We start from the raw sequence: 18,014 nt of genomic DNA, 5'->3' as shown, positions 1-18,014 counted from the left end.
AGAGTGAGCCATGTAAATATGTCGGGAAGGAGCAGCCCATGGGGAGATCTCGGTATGGGACAAGTCCTTCCACGGAAGCAGGGCCATGTTTCTATGAGAAGAGTGTCTGATCAGTGGCATGTCAGAGACATTGTAAAGGGATATGTGTATCACTTAGAGCCTTGAGGGATACAGCAAGGGCTTTGGACCTTACTATCACTGAAATGAAAAGTCAGTGGAAATTACCATGAGTTGATTGTATTTTATTAGGACTCTTTTGGCTGCTGGTGACAAGTTAGGAAGCTATTATAATAACACATGGCAGACAAGCTGGTGTGCCATTGTATCTGCCCATGTATGTACTCAGTATGTAACTGTAATGTTATTTTGTTATTATTTTCTTTTCATTATTTCTTAAACAATATAGTGTAATGTTATTATGGAGGGCATTTTTGTTTCTCAGAGCTTTCCCTCCAATATACTGCTACATTTTTCCATGAGAGTTGATAAGAAGACTGTTTTCTGTTCCGCAGTGAGAAGAATTAAATATTTGTCAACGTGAAAGCTTTGAGCATTCAACTGAGAGTTCTTCTTATTTCTTAAACCTTACATAATTCTTCCTGGAGTCTAAGAACTAAACGTATTCCATACACATACCTGGTTTTAAGTATTTTGTACACATACTGCTACAAAACGTAACATGAATGAAAGTCATGGTTCAAGCTTTCCAAGTTGAGATTTCCCTTTGTCTCAGCCACGAGGAGCACGTAAAAAACAAGACTTTTGTTCTAATAATCATAATAGCAGTTAATGGTGGAATAGCACAGACTTTGTACCAGGCACTGTTCTCAGTGCTATAAATCTGTAAACTCATATATAAAATGAAATTTAGAATAGAAAAAGGAAGTCCAAGAACAACATAGGATTATATTTCAAAATATTGCCCTTTTGACAGGCAGTGGAGTGTGGTGGTTAAGAGGATAGTCTCTGAAGTCAGGCTGCCTGGTTTGACTTTCAACTCCATGCTTATTAACTGAGTTACCTTGAGTATATGACTGAATCTCTTTGAGTCTCAGTTTCCTCAGTCATAAGGTGAGGATGATGTCAATAGTCTAGGTTACAATAATTTCTATAGAAAAGGGCAATATTTTGAAATATAATCTAATGTTGTTCTTCTTGGATTTCCTTTATTCCATTTCTAAATTTTGTCTCACTGTTATCATAAGCAGTTCAGGCTGGGAAAAATACCTTTGCATTCCAAAAGCCCAGGCCTTTATGGAAATGTATAAAGTTTTGCAAAGGTTATAATAATTATTTTTTTAAAAAAAGAGGACTGCAAAATGGAATGGGGAGGGGTAGAAATGGCTTGGTCATTAGAAATGAGAGTAGCACTACAGCTCCTGAATTTCAAAGTGATTCTTCCCCCTGCAGTCATGGGGAGAAGCAAGAAGGTTGAGGTGAGGGCTGCTGGTTCTCCCCCAGCTCCTGGCAACAGAGAAGACCCCGAGTCTGAAATGGTTGTCTGATGTGCCCAGGTTGATGGGAGGGAAGGAATGAAGACAAGGATATTTTTCAAAAGACTTTGGTTTAAAAATCCTGCCAGTCCAGTAGGATTGTGGCTTAAAATATAAATTAAGTTGGGTTGTTGGAAACAAAAGAACTCATAGTTCTTATAAATCTGAGTTTGTGAGCATGTGAATGAGACAATGTAGATTAGATATCGACCTTAACCTCAGAAAATTCCAGTCACGATTCCAACTACTGGTAATTAAGAAACCTAAAATTTGTCTTGCCCAAAGCTTATATAGCATTTCATTGCTCTTCCTGGAGCATGTGAATCTACTAGCAGCATAATAGAGACGACAAATTACACCACTGTTATGCTGGTGTTATAGGGCTAACACAAATCCCATTTTGTGTTTAAATAGACTTGACTCTGAGGTGCTTTGTAAGTAAAGTTTATTGTTGAAATAGGCGATAGATAGAAATAACCAAATAACGTGAGAGTTTTTTAGTTAAACAATAGTTGTATTTCCATACCAAAAAAATGACTGGATGGATATTTTTAGGCATACACTCTGTTCTAAATTTGGTAGAGAAGGAAATAAAGGACAAGCGTGATGGACAAAAATCCTTAAAGTACTTCAAAATCATAAATTGGCATCTTAGAGGTTAGAGTCATGAATTGCTAGAAATCAAAAATAAAAAGTACTCTTAATAGGCTATATTAGAAATGAGTAGAAAAGGTATTTTTGCTTTTATGAGAAGTCACCAGAAACATAGCAATGATTAAACTACACAGTTTTGAAAATAAACATGCAGTGTTGCTGAGACTGGCAAGATTTCCCATAAGCAGAGTCATTAACTCTGATCTCCTTATGAGGTTAAAAGTCATCATCTGAAAGCGATCTTCCCAAATACTGTAAGAACAATTTGTGATCTGGCCTGCTGAAAGGAGTAAACGCAAGTCCTGGTTAATGACATATTTTCATAAGTTAATTCTATTGCGCTCTCTATCGATTACCTTCTCAACTCTAAACATCACAGAAGTATTATGCAATCTGTTATTGATTCAAATGGAATCCAGGATCTTGGTGTGGGTTCACCACAATGAACACCTATCAAAATGCTGCTGAAGCACCAATAAATAAGAAGCAAGTTGAACAGAGTGCTGGAGAAGACAGAATTTATGGGGCATTTCTTAGCATGTGAATACGTTTGACCTCTTGCCTGGCAGGATGGGACAATGACCAAATACACAAACTCTATGCTCCGACACTCTGGGTTGGTGTCTCAGCTGTGCCACCTACTAGTTATATGAGCCCTGACAAATGATTGAACACTGTGCCTCAGTGCCCCCATCAGACAGAAAAGGCATAGTTAATAATACAGATCTCATACGGTTGCCTAAGAATGAAATAAATTATTATATGGCAAGTGTTAAGAACAGAGACTAGCACATAAAAATGCTATGCAAGCATTAAGTATTATTATTGGCCATGAGAAAAATAGAAAATGTAGTATATACTCTCCTTTTTAAAAACCATGCTATAAATAATCATCCTTGCAAATATTTGAAAAAATAAATAGACAGATAATTGAGTCTGCACTATGTGACAAGCTATTATAAGCAACACACATATTTTAAATCACTTTATATGGAAACAAGATTTTTAATAAAATAGTTTATTATTACTGCTCAGAGGGATATAAATGATATTTCTCCATTGAAATTTTTGTGTAAAAAATGACTTATTTTTGGCAGTTATTAAGATAATCAGCTCCTGGGAGATGTATAAAGTTCCCACTCATCAGCATTGGGATGAAAAGTAACTTTTATGAAGCACTGAGATGGTATATTCAATTGCCTATGCAGTGTACAACTTGATATTCTTAGTGTCCAAGACCAAAGCTGGCACAGTGTCTTTAGATACCATGAAGGATATTTTAAATACAGGTTAACCAAAGACCAGACTGGATCCAAACTAATTTAGGGTCAAATCAAGCTAATATAAACATATACCCCAAATCCAAAAGGCATGTCTACTACCCCTTTCTCCCTCCATACAAGAATATCTCTATCTGTTCTTGTATCAGCATAAGTAGCAACTTATGTCACCCTGGCTCTGAGATAAATACTAATTAAAGAACATTTTTATGCTAGTAAACACTTGCCTCTCAAATCAGCTCTTTGAAATGTATTATCACCTGGTTCTATAAAAAGCAAGCTGGGTGAGGTAACTCCCAGATCGGCTAGGATAAATATTTGCCACTACACTAGTGGATGCTTCTTTTGCATACAAACCCCTTTGTAAATATAGTTCACAATTGTCCATATGAAGCCCAGGGAAATGAGTTTCTGTGGAGAAAACAGAACTGTTTGCTTATTCCCACAGATCCGGCCATTCTGTGCCCTCCGTTTGCTGGCACGCAGCGACAGCTGGCCATTCCAGGGTGGACAAAAACATTTCCCCCGGCGTGTTCTCTTCACTGGCCTACGTTGAACAGAGGCCAAGTTCATTTATAGCTATTTCAAGGACAGAATTTAAAATCATTTCAAGGGCTCTAACAACATTTGCTTTTCTAAGGTGGCACGGCAGGATACCCAATCTTGGTTGGTTCAAAGATTTAAGCCCATAACCTCTCAACAAGCTGGGCAAACGTTCCTAATTATCAAACACACACTCTTGCCATCTAGGAGCTTTAACAAAACAACTCAAAAACAATGTACACTTTCTCCATTTCCTTCAGTATAAACTTCCTCAGAGGGCTCTCAGGTTTCTTGATAGCAGAAGAACGTTAAATAAATGTTGAAAACAAACCATTAGACTTGCTGGGCTGGATTTTTGAATGGCCTCCAAATTCCAGCACAGCCTCTTCGTTCTGGTGTTCCATTTTTAATCCCAGAATATTAAAGCAGTTGGTAAACATTAACTCACAAATCCCCTGAAAAATCTTTCAGGGTGGTAGATGACTTAGTGCCTAAGTGGGAAAGTGTGTTTACAGGCTTTCCCTCTGGATGTCACGGCAGGTACCTGGCCATATGCTGTTCAGATGGGATGGGTTCATTTCTGCTTTTCACAGTCTAGTGTTAACTCAAGTGCCTGGTTTAGGGCTTCCTTCATTGCTGATGCTCACTGTGTCTTTACTGAATGGCTGAAACTCTGCCCATGATTAAAATAATCTTTTCTCTTGTTACTTCAGTGGTGTCACCTGAAGTCAAAATTAGGAATAAAAGGGTTCAAATTAATTAAGTAAAACAAAACAAAACAAAACAAAAACTGCTCTTTTTTAAAAATTCTTCTGAAAATGAAGATTCATTCCACCACTGAACTCCTGTACAAAGAGAAATGGTCAGTCAGTCACACAATGTGAGTCTAGATATATTTTATTGCTCCGTAAATATGTACATCCTAATTTCTCCTTTCTGGAACTGTGTTTTAATTCTTACTCTGCGTTGGAATAAGAGTTACAACCTTATTTCTTCAAAACCAGTGGAATAATTTCTAACCAGTTTCTTCTTTATTCCCTAAATGTTTTCTTTTTAGAATTTCCTTAACACTTTCTTAGAAATAATAGACACCAGATGTTTAAAGCTGAGAGCTCAAAATGTGTTTTTTAAAGCTAGTATGAAGCACTTTTAAATCCGTCAGCATTGTAAATTATCATAAAATAGATAAATTGTAAAACCAGGTTGTTCATCACATTCTTAAAATTATTCCTTTCATTAATATGGCATTTGGTTGGTGGCCAGGCATGGTGACTCACACCTGTAATCCCAGCACTTTGAGAGGCCAAGGCCGGCAGATCATGAGGTCAGGAGATTGAGACCATCCTGGCTAACATGGTGAAACCCCGTTTCTACTAAAATTACAAAAAACAAACAAAAAGAAAAGCCGGGCATGGTGGCAGGCACCTGTAGTCCCAGCTATCCAGGAGGCTGAGGCAGGAGAATCACTTGAATCCAGGAGGCAGAGCTTGCAGTGAGCCAAGATCCACTCCAGCCTGGGCAACAGAGTGAGACTCCGTCTCAAAAAATACAAATACAAATAAATAAATAATAAAATGCTGTTTGGCGGTTTTGTTTTTTTGAACCCCTTGGGTTTCAGAGCCCTCAATAGTTTCTTGCTGTACTATTTTCAGCTTATGTTAAAGGGGATAAGAAAGAATGTGGAAAATTTAATGGAAAAGAAATCTTTTTGTACTTCAGTTTCTGGAGCATTGCTTTATATTAGGAGTCACCAAATGTTTTCTGAAAAGAGCCAAATAGAAACTAGCTTTGTGGGTCATATGGTCTCTGCCAAATCCTCACAACTCTGCCATTGTAGCATAAAAGTCACGATAACCTACATATACACCATGGAATACTACTCAGCCACTGAAACCAATGAAATAATGTCTTTTGCAGCAACTTGGATCGAGTTGGAGGCCATTTTTCTAAGTGAAATAACACAGGAGTAGAAAACCAAAAGTTGTATATTCTCACTTATAACTGGGAGTTAAGCTGTGAGTATGTAGAGGCACACAGAGTGATATAATGGACTTTAGATACTTAGAGGGGGAAGGTGGGAGGGAAGCTAAGGATAAAAAACTATGCATTAGGTACAATATATGCTACTCAGGTGATGGGTGCACCAGAATCTCAAAATTCATCACTATATAAGTCATCCAGATAACAACAAAAAACCACTGTACTCCAAAAGCTATTGAAATAAAAATAAATAAATAATAAAAATAAAAAATAAATTGTAAGCTTCATGAGGGCAAAAAAAAAAAAAAAAAAAAAAAAGTCACCAGAAGCAATACTGTATAAATGGGTGTAGCTATGTTCTAATAAAACTTTATTTGCAAAAATAGGCCACAGCAGGGATTTGGCTCCCTTAGTCATAGTTTACCAACCATTTTAAAAAAATACTGTGCTTCCTGGATTTGGGGATGTTAAAAGAATACAGTTCATCAGCAAATTAAATTTAAAAAGCTTAGTCTAATAATATGCAGAACCTATAGTGCTGAGGGACATGAACCATACAATGTGAGTCTAGATACGACATTTTATTGTTAAATAAAGGCAAATCAATTTAAAATAATATGTAATTGGTTTCTATTTTACTCTTCCAACATTTCCCTTCCCTTCCCTTCCCTTCCCTTCCCTTCCCTTCCCTTCACTCCCCTTCCCTTCCCTTCCCTTCCCTTCCCTTCCCTTCCCTTCCCTTCCCTTCCCTTCCCTTCCCTTCCCTTCCCTTCCCTTCCCTTCCCTCCCCTCCCCTCCCCTCCTCTTCCCTGCCCTATTCGAGACAGAGTCTTGCTCTGTCACCCAGGGCAGAGTTCAGTGGCGTGATCCCCACTCACTGCAACCTCACCTCCAGGGGTTCAAGTGATTCTCCTGCCCCAGCCTCCCGAGTAGCTGGGATTACAGGCATGCACCAGCATGCTCTGCTAATTTTTTATTTTTAGTAGACATGGGGTCTCACTATGTTGGCCATGTTGGTCTCAAACTCCTGACCTCAAATGATCTGCCTGCTTCGGCTTCCCAAAGTGCTGGGATTACAAGCCTGAGCCACCATGCTTTTCCTGTATATAGACTTCAAAAGTCTATAAACTACATAGATTTACTTTTAAAAAATAGGCAGAAGGTAGGCTCAGAGTAAAAATACTTCCCATCCAAAAAAGTCTTCATTCAAATAGGAACATCGGAGGTGATTTGGTGATTGGCATTCAGTCCAGCTCCTGATGAAAGTTGTTAAGTTTCAACTTCTCACTCCTGCAGCCCTGCTCCTTCATCCTCACCAGCTCCAAAATCAAAGGTGTTGCTAAAAAGGAAGAATGCAAGGAAGAATCACAGGCAAGAGGGCGCTGGGCCCAACACCTGGCCTTGTTCCATGTTCTGGTCCCAGGTAAGTTCCTGAGCAGGTGTTTCAGGAAGGGAAATAGCTTCCTGCGAATCTCCTGCTCATCCCAACTCCCTGCAGTGGAAGCCATCAGTTGAAAATAATATGCGAATGGTTTCTATTTTACTCTTCAAACATTTGCCTTGCTGTAAGGATTTCATGGATTTCTATACTTGAGAATGTTTAACCTGGTTTTGAGATTATCTTATTATCACCAACACCAAAGCATACCTATGTGATTTTACGGAAGATAAGCGATAACACAGTTCACATTATCACCCTAATAAATACTATTATAAAGTACAGTTTCTAATATTATCTTCCTAGTTTGTTGTTCAACTAAAATTTAATGTTGTAAAAATTCCTACAAACTTAACTTTGGTAAAACTTTTTGTCTTAGTGTTAGGGCAAATATTCTCAAATCATTAATATAACCCACCCTTTTTTTTAAGTGTAGGAGGCCTTGGGCGAGAAAATCCCTGCCCAGTATAGAAAATAATATCATCTCAGAGTTTAACTAGCAAAGCACATATACTTTGTATGATTGACCGACCGTCACAAACAACTTAGAACTTGTCTCTAAACCTATGTCTCTGCATTCAAGACTTCTGTCAGAATCCTCTGGGAATATCTCAGGCTAAAATGAAATTGGATTTTAGTAAGCAGAAAGTTAATAAATTGTAATTTACTATATTTGAGGGAAGACTACCCAATTTATTGATCATCTACCAATCTGTAAAAAATTTATTTCATTTTCATTTGTTGGCACTAGGTGAATGATCCTTCTCCCCACCAAATTCTAACACCAAGCAGCTGCAGGGAGGAGGGGAAGCCTGGCTATGCCTTCTGAGAGCAGGGTGTGTACATCACCCAGAGAAGGCTGCTGCTAAACACTCATTCAGGATGACATTTGCTTGTTTGGATGCCTTAAGGTCCAGGGTCCAGCCTTCAAACTTGAAGTCCAGAAACATTGTCTGGAAGCTGGGGATTCGCAATAACCACCACTCACAGAGAGCACTGTGTTAATCCTCAACAAAAGGGCTGAAGTATCTAAATTAGCAGGTCAATATATTCTTTCCCAGTAGATGAGCTACCTGGGCAGATACATTTTCATAGGCATGGTGAACTAGAACCAGAAGAAAAGAAATTCATTATAAAGTAAGCATGTTAAATCATCTCAGGGTTTCATAATTTTACATCTTCATAATGGTCATATCTATTGGAAAGGTAGTCCTCTTGCTGGCTTGACAGGGTACTACTCATCTAAATAGTGTGCTGGAATAGGCATAGCTTCTCTTTTCCACATATAGGTCAGTGGTTTCCAAGCCTAAATAAGTAGTAGAGTATCTTGTTGAGCTTTGAGGAGATACAAATTCCTTACTCTTTCATCCCCTCTCTAACCCAAGATCAACTGAATTAGAATGGAAGTAACCCAGAAATCTTCTTGTTTAGGGGATTCTGATACAGACAGACACCATTTTTGGTGACCCCTGTTCTTTGACATCAGCCAGTCATGAATCAAAATTTTGGATCTATCACTTATAAAAATTAACTTAGGAGAGTTACATAATCATTCAGATCCTCCATTTCTCATCTATAAAATAGGTATGATAATAATTTCCCATCAGGGATGTTGGAAGAATTAAGTGCAATGATACATGTAAACCCAGTGTTGACCAAACACTCAATAAACTAGGTAGCTGTTTACTGTCTTTCCCTAAGTAGAGTGTGATGCAATTGTTTAAGTCATTGAATGTTAAACCAAATTTCTATTTTAGCCCTGAATCTTGGAGAACATTTTTCTTTTTCTTTTCTTTTTTTCTTTGTCACCCAGGCTGGAGTGCAGTGGTGCAATCTTGGCTCACTGCAATCTCCGCCTCCTAGGTTCAAGCGATTCTCCTGCCTCAGCCTCCTGAGTAGCTGGGATTACAGGCACACACCAACACACCTGGCTGATTTTGTATTTTTAGTAGAGGCAGGGTTTCACCATGTTGGTCAGGCTGGTCTTGAACTCCTGACCTTGTGATCCACCCAACTCAGCCTCCCAAAGTGCTAGGATTGCAGGCATGAGCCACAGCACCCGGCCAAAAGTTCCTAATTAGTCTAATTACTTATTTGTAGTCATGTGATGATATACCTATGACTCCAATCAAATTAATTTGGGGTGGATATCTCATCAATGCCCCAAAATAGAGACAAAGAGGCTTTTAAAAATAATTTTGATTACAAAAAACTCAAAGCACATATCAGAGGGTTGAGAATATTTCAACTGAAAGCAAGGCTCACCGAGTCACATTTTGAGAAAACAGCCACTATCTGTGCCACATATTGTGACTGCCTCTGATACTGTCAGGCCGTGTTGGTGGCAAACCAGGCTTTGAATTCTGAAGTTCTCAAGGAGCTAAATCCAATGGGTGTTCCACCAACAAAGGGGATCTCTCATCCTCCGATGGTGTTAAACTTCAAAACATGTGTGTAAAAAGCTGACAACGAGTACCATTTTTTTCCATTTTTAAAAATAGCCAGCAAGGCAATTTACCCACCAAAGACTATTCTGTTCATGTTGTTCCTTCTACTTTTACTGCATATGCCCATATGCACGTTAACCATTTATTTTAAGTTGACATAGCTAGCAGCTAGTGATCATCCTAAAAAGCACATGTATGTGACCTGTTAGCTATTCTCGACAGATATGTCACTCTCCGGTTTTCTGGTTCTGTTTTGGTAAAAGAAGAATCCATGAAGTGAGAGGTTGAAAATAAGTCCTTCTTGCTTTGCTGTGAGATCTTAAGAGAAGCCACTGACCAAGGCAGGCAGACAGATGACAGCTGCCTTATATTCCAACAATCCTGATCTGCTTCCAAAGATTCAGAAAACTCCAAGCATGAGCCGTGTTTTACTTAGCATCTCGTATCATCACAAGTATGTTTTCAATCACTCACCAGTTTTCAAAGGGTAATTGCATTTTTATATTGCCTGAATACATCATGTATGTGTCTTTTCTCAGGCTTTTGTGGATTTTATTTTTTGCAATAATGCTCATAAGCTTGTTACCAGGGAGTTGAAATCTTAAATATTGCCACATGTCTAAATATGACAGATTGAATTAGAGGAAATGTAAAGAGTTGCAACACTCAGTGTTAACAATAAAGAACTTTTAAATAGCATTGTAAAGAAACATACTTTAGAAATTGTCATAAAGCACTAGGGTGCAAATATTTCAACATCGTTACTTCAGATAATTGCCCTTTTTGAAAATTTCAAAGGAAGTTTAATTTAACTGAACTCAAGTTACCCAACCTTCTTTTATTTCTCAGAGCATGTGTTCTGCAGACATGAGTGACAAATCTAAATCCTGGGAGCTAAGCCAATATTACATTTGCAATTCGTAAAATTTAAACCATCTCTGTGAAGATACTTTTAAGTCAATGTCCAGAACATGTTAGGGTTTAATTTCTATATAACTTTAGACTTGTGGATTAATGATTATTTTTACAATAGGCTTTGCTATTTGTGTGACGTAGCCACATTGTTTTGCAGCTTAGGAAAAATCATCTTAAAAGTAGATTTTTTTTTTTTTGACAGGGTCTCACTCTGTTTCCCAGGCTGAAGTGCGGTGGTGTGATCCTGGCTTGCTGCAGCCTTGATCTCCAGCTTTCTAGCAATTCTCCTACCTCAACCTCTGGAGCAGCTGGGACTACAGGCGCATGCCACCATGCCGGGCTAATTTTTGATTTTGTTTTGTTTTGTTGTAGAGGCAAGGTTTTACCATGTTGCCGGGGCTGATCGTGAACTCCTGGGCTCAAGTCATTGGCCCCCCTCAGCCTCTCAAAGGGCTGGAATTACAGGCGTGAGACACTGCACCTGGCCTAAAAGTTGATTTGTTTTTATGATAAAATATTGTGCTCTAGAGTGAATTTGGGAGGTGGAAGTTGTTTAGTCAGGACTTTGAGTCTTGCCAGGTGTAACTCTGTTTCACATTCTGAAGATAACAGGAATGGCTGTTACAAATGTGTGATCAGTGATGCTTCTAGAATCTTCAGCTGTTAAAGGCAGCCTGGTGGAGGAATAAGTGCTAGAAGTTCTGGGCCAAAGTCAGCATAGAATAGAAAATATTTTAATATTTCTCTTTGCATTGAGATGGGTATTATATGTTGTTGACAATATTTAGGTATATGCATCAAAATACAATGATCTTATAATAGAGATTAGGGTTTGTTATTTTCATATACATTCTATAATTTGATCCATGTAGAACAAATAATATTAATTTTATATGTTCAATGACAAAATTAAATAAAGCCCAGAGAACATTGCTAGAAAATGATGCCACCTACAGCAAGCAACAGGTCAAAGAAGTCACACATTTCTGCTCTTCAAAATAATGCCTGTCAGTCACTTGTCAATTATCAGTGGTTTGAGGGAGAAAGTAAAGGGATCCAAACATCCTTTTTATAAGGGGAGCAGTCTCCTCTGTTTTCCTCCCCAAGACACGATCTTTCTAGAAATGCAATCCTACAGAGTAAACATTTGAGAGAAATTATCTTTCATATCATTCCACATGAAATATAAGAAACTAGATTAGCCTGCTTTTCTGAAGTCATAAATGCTACTAATCTTATATTATACAAACAGAAATATCTCCTATTAAATGGTCTTATTAAAATTTACTGACCATAAAGCACATCAGTCCTTTTTTTCCCCATGACCCTTGGTGGGGGCTGAGGAAGACTTGTGAGCCTGGCTCTTCATCTCTTCTTCCAGGGACTTCCCTGTGTCTGCTGAATAGGCACAAGTCCTGGGAAAGTGATGCACCATCACAGAAAGGACAGAGTTCTTTCCAAAGCCCAAGGAACAGCTGCCAATAAGAGCAGCAACTTAGGGGAGATCCCAGGGCAAACAGATGCATGGTGACTCAAGGGCTGAATGAGACCCAAGAGGTTTCTCCCCAAATGAACATGTTCTCAGGAATTCATGAGGTCAAATCATCGTGCCTTAATTTGACACAACATCATGTCTTTAATGACAAGTAGAGAGTTAAACAAAAACTCCCCCAGACCATCTGGCCTTCTACCTCTAACCCAGGAGAAGGTCCCATTTAACCTTTCTAAAGGCACAATTATTATTCACTAAACATCGTTTTCATCTAAATTCTTGATGGTGACTAAAGCAAAGATGAGTAATGCATGCAAATCCATTTCTGTAAAGTGCTATACAAAGTTTATTATTTTTCTTGATTTAACTCCTTTAAAAATAAAACAGAAAACATAACCAATGCTTTCCTAAGTACACAAGCACATGAGGTCACGCTTCCACTCCGTATTGTGATTAGACGTGGGGAAGGGGGAGATGAGGACACAAAGGAGAAGAGGAAAGAGTCAACAATAAGCAAATAATAAGAGAGTAAAAATTTTTATATGCATGCAAAATGAGGTAACATCTTGCCTTTCCTTTAGGCTTCACATTTTATTAAGTCTTCAAATGATTTGTTAGTCTAACTCTTGTATTTTAATATATTCTTCTTCTTATATAATGAGAAAAGTCTGGCAGAGTGAATATTGTTCTCTGAGATGTAAGAGCTTACAGAAGAGCTGTATACCTCTCAGGGTCAACTTCATGGTCTCACGACTCATAGCCATCCAGGACCCCATGCTTGGGAGGGCCCACACTTGCTTTGATGTTCTGTTGTCTCACTCTTTCCATTCTTAATAATTCATGAACCAGGTGCCCTGCATTTTCACTTGGACTGGGCATCACAGATTGTGCAGCTGGTCCTGGACATCAAGCCAAGCCCTAGGCTACAGCCTCTATAGACTCATTTAACAAAAACTGTGTGAATGTGTGTGTGTGTGTGCTCTGCAATCTTCGAAAACAGTGTTAGAATCATTTCTAAAAAGGATGTTTATATTTAGAAATTATAACCTTCTCAATGTACCTGCTTCTTCTTGGAAATACTTCATATCATTCTTAATCAAAATATTTTCTCTTCATCTAATTTTTATTGGGTAAAGAGAAAATACATGAGAAAAATGTGTAAATGAAAAACCAACTATTTTTTATTATCAATAATTTTGAAATGCAGATAGAAATAAGTGAATAGGAATACATCTAGAATTTTCAGCTCTTAGGGCACCTGGAGGAGGAACATCCTTATATTCCCTCAGGAATACTCACAGGTCCTGGCCTGAAGCAAGAAGAGCATCAGTAATTTAAAGATTTCCTTACATTTATCACCTAAATCATGTAACGCTTTACCTCAACATCTGTCCACAAACCAGTTTTCTTGCTCCCAATTCCCATGTTTATTTCTTGGTCTTTCATATTTTAATTTCTCACTATGAGAATTGTTCATCATGGAAATGTTTGCATTCCCTTACTCACTTGGCCTTTACTGGTAGTCTGGACTTAAGCAGCTGTGTACTCACCTTCTCAGAGATTAATTTTAATATTCCAAGCATTTTTTAGTTTCAAATCAAGTGGGATGAGTTGAATTGTGTCCTGCCCTTCAAAAATTAGATATGTTGGGCTAGACATGTGCTGTAGTTCCGGCTACTCAGGAGGCTGAGCCCGGAAGTTCAAGGCTGCAGTGTGCTGTGATGGGGTCTGTGAATAGCCACTGTGCTCCAGCCTGGGCATCTAGCAAGACCCCGTCTCTGGCAAAAATGAAAAAATAGATATGTTGGAATCCTAAACCTCAGTACCTCAGAATGTAGCCTTATTTGCAGATATGGTCTTTACAGAGGTAATCAATTTAAAATGAGGTCTTTAGAATGGACTGTAATCCAACATGACTACTGTATTTATAAAAAGGGGACGTTTGAACACAGAGACAGACATACAGAGGGACAATGAAGAAACACAGACAAAGAGAAGATGGCTGTCTGTAAGTCAAAGAGAGAGTTCTGGACCAGATTCTTCCCTCAGAACCCTCGAAAGTAACCAATCCCACCAGCAACTTGATTTTGGACTTCTCATCTCCAGGACTGTGAGACAATTAATTTCTGTTGTTTAAGTCACCCCGTTTGTGATACTTTGTTACAACAGACCCAGCAAACTAATGTATCAAACAAATTAAAAATCTTTACCGCATACTTTTGTGGTATCCTAAGGTGATGGTTCTTAATTATGACATCTCAACAGACTGGTGTATGAGAGCAGTGTGGGAGGTTTATTATACATCATTGTTCTAACTATTAATAGTTACAGTAAGAACATATCTTTTAAGAATTTTTTGTCTTATGTATAGGAATTGGTTAAGATTCTCTCTGTAATAAAATGCATGACTCTCATTCATTTAAATTTTGATATGTTTCCTTGAAATTCATAAAATGGAAAGATAGCTAACGTGCTTGGGACAAAACACCCTGGTTAGGCTTAGTGAAATGTTTAGCACATGTGATTGCCATCTGTACTGTGGGGCTGGGAAAAATATTTGCAACTCCTCTCCATAAGACCAACTATTAAACTCTAACCGCTCTCACAATAGACCCATTTTGAAAGAAGCTGCCTCACCTGTAATTCTATTTTCTACATGATTTGTATGTTAGTCAGGACATTATTTCTGTCTTCCATACTATCATTATGGAATTTGCACCAACACAGCTATATCTACTTGATTTTTACTAGGATGCAATAGTCAAAAAAGGAGACACTTATCCTAACCATTACTACATAATGATATTAGATTTATTTTTACTAAATTAATAAACTCATTCAGAATCATAAAGCTGGTGGTCAGACACCACCATTTATTTTTGTATTTCCAAATTCTATAGATATCATTTTCATAAAAATAATAAATGAACATACAATTTTATATTTTCTCCAGGTTAATGTTGAATCACTGATAATTACTGAAATTAATCATAGCTAAATATTTAGGAACTTATCTGATCTTCAAAGGTACTTACTAGTGACATTTATGTAAATGTTAGAAAACTAAGCAAAAGGATTTCAAAGAGGCTCTCTCCAAACGACAGTGTCTAATACAGCTTAATTACTCTCATCCAGTGCTGTAAGTGTTTCTTAGAGTTATTTTAAACAATCATTTTGCAACATCTTTTGACTAAAGACTCACATTCACAGTAACATGCAATGTTCTGAATACTCGGCACTTTTTGGTCTTTTCATCATTTTGCATGAATAAAACATTGTTTCATAAAAATCTTTTACTTCAGGTATAAAACTAAAAATTATTTTAATTTTTAAACTAAAAAATATTATTTGAAGTAAAAATTGAATTTTACTTCAATTTCCTTTTCAGTAACATTCATATTATATAAAAGAAAATTGCAACTTTCCACATTGATCCTATAAAGACACATAATTTAATTATTTTGAAATTATTTCATAAAAGGTAAATTTCAGACAAACTTTTAATGACCAAGTATGTTGGTTCAGTGACAGTTTATATTAAAATGTAGGTTAAATGTTAACATGTTTTAGCAATCAAAATTATGCTAAACTCCTTAATATAAATTCTGATGTTTTTTAATTTTGGAGGCTTATATTGATGTCTTATATTTTCTAAAATATCACGTGTGAGAGAATGCAAACATTTCTTTACCCCTCTCCCACTTTGATGTAGCTACTCTTTATTGCCAATAAATGAAAACCAGATTGGATATAATACTGTATTTTGCCTCAAAAAGTGGTTATTTTTTGGAAGTTGTAAAACCATCTTATCATTATGCAAAAGATTTTTTACTAAAGGAATACAACCTATAGATAAGGCAAAGATCACTGAGGCAAATTTGCAGAATTGTTATCGCTTCTATGTTTGCCCTTAACATTCATATTCCAAGGTCAATGTTCCTTGTGCTTCCTGTCTTTCAGCAATGGTCAGTTAAAAGTTTAAATTAAACAATTGGTGACTATAAAGCAAGATCATTGAAACCTGTGTGATTGGAGATGGAAAAAAAGGTGTTCAGCTGAGTCAAGGTTACAATCACCAGAACTCTCCTCCATCTTACCCTATTTAGTAGCTTCCAGAAGGCTCTCATGTTGTTCTGTGTTAAAGAAAATACATATTAAAATAACTTTAGTTACTTTAAGATTGGATTAAGAGAGCTATCTGGGTGTACATGTATCTATGACCCCTCCTCCTCGGATGCCTTGAAATGAGAAATGTTATCTATATTTTTAAAAGGAAACGAACTGTTGAAAAGGGAATCTTCCTAGCAAACTGGAAGCCTTGAGAAGTTCCTGAAGTATAGAAGTTAAATAGAATTGGAATGACAGAGACACAGGACTAGAGGGCATCATCGCCCAAAACGCACACAGGAGACGACTGGCAAACTGCTTTGGGGAGTGATCAGAATTGAAAATCAACCAGTATAAAGAGCAGGAGGGTTTTTCAGGGGCACTAGAAAAGGGTCAGCATCTGTGTGAGTCCTCACAGAAGCAGTAGAATTTTTTCCTGTATTGAAATGGTGACCATGAGCACAGAAAATAGAGCAGTGCTATAGATAGCCAGTGATCCCAGTAAGAAATGACGCTACCACGGCCTGAAGATGAGTCCTCAGAATATCCCAACAGGATCAGCAAGGCCATCCACAATGACCAGAGGCAAGGTCTGCAATCAGCTGGCATTCACTGTTGGACGAACAGAGTTTCTTAGATACCAACATGAAATAGGTGGCAGGATTATATCATTGTTAAAGCAGGAGATAATGGATAGTATCCAAAACTGATAAACCAAAACCAGAGCCAAAAGCATATTATTGAAACTTGTGGTAACGAGCACTAGGATAACTGAGTACCCAATGAGAGCAGGTGATTGTTGCTTTTTATTCTATTAAGTTTGATCTTTGTTTTTGTTTTTCTTCTTGTTTTACAACATATGTTATAGAAAACTAGTAAATTATTAGTAAGATAATTCCTTGATCATGATGCTTACATGAAAAAATTCAATAAAAGTATTTTCATTACAATAGCTATACAATTTCAAAATAACTTAAAGAGGATTTTACAAAAAGTAGATAGACATATAATAAGAACCACAGTACTTAGCATGAAAGTAGATTTGAATACATTAGGAAAAAAACATATTACTACACGAGAATAAGCAATCACACAAATGTTCGTTTTTCCAGGATTAATCTTAAAAATTCACAAAAATTCCATGAAGATTTAAAATACTGAAACCTGAGAAGGTTGTTCTTGAGTTTATCTGATAGATAGGTGCAAGACTAGCTGACTGTTCTTTCCCCAAAGGAACACAGAAGAGAACTTTCCCTACAGAGGACAAAATATAGATAAAATTGTAGAAATTATGAGAGTGATAATGACACACAAATAGATAATCAGATCAATGGAATGGAGTCCAATGACAGGCCCAAGCATGGTTATGACTTATATGAGCAAAGAAGCATTCCTCCCCAGTAGAGGAAAGAACCACCTGTAAATCATGTTGGGGCAATGAGCGATCTATTGTTAAAAAAAAAAAAAATTCACTTCATGCCATATATAAATGTTTTATATTACGTAGGAAACAAAAACTACTTTTACAAATAAAACTATAAAAGTATTAGAAGACAACACGAGAATTTTTCTTTATTATTGGTTTTTGGGGGGTAGACATAAATCTCAAGTATCAAAAAGAAAAACATGAAGCAGTGAGCATATGCTTATGTTAAGAAAAGGGAA

Source organism: Rhinopithecus roxellana, chromosome 3, assembly GCF_007565055.1.
Source record: "Rhinopithecus roxellana isolate Shanxi Qingling chromosome 3, ASM756505v1, whole genome shotgun sequence".
Classification (NCBI taxonomy): domain Eukaryota; kingdom Metazoa; phylum Chordata; class Mammalia; order Primates; family Cercopithecidae; genus Rhinopithecus; species Rhinopithecus roxellana.
This window is presented reverse-complemented; position numbering follows the sequence as displayed.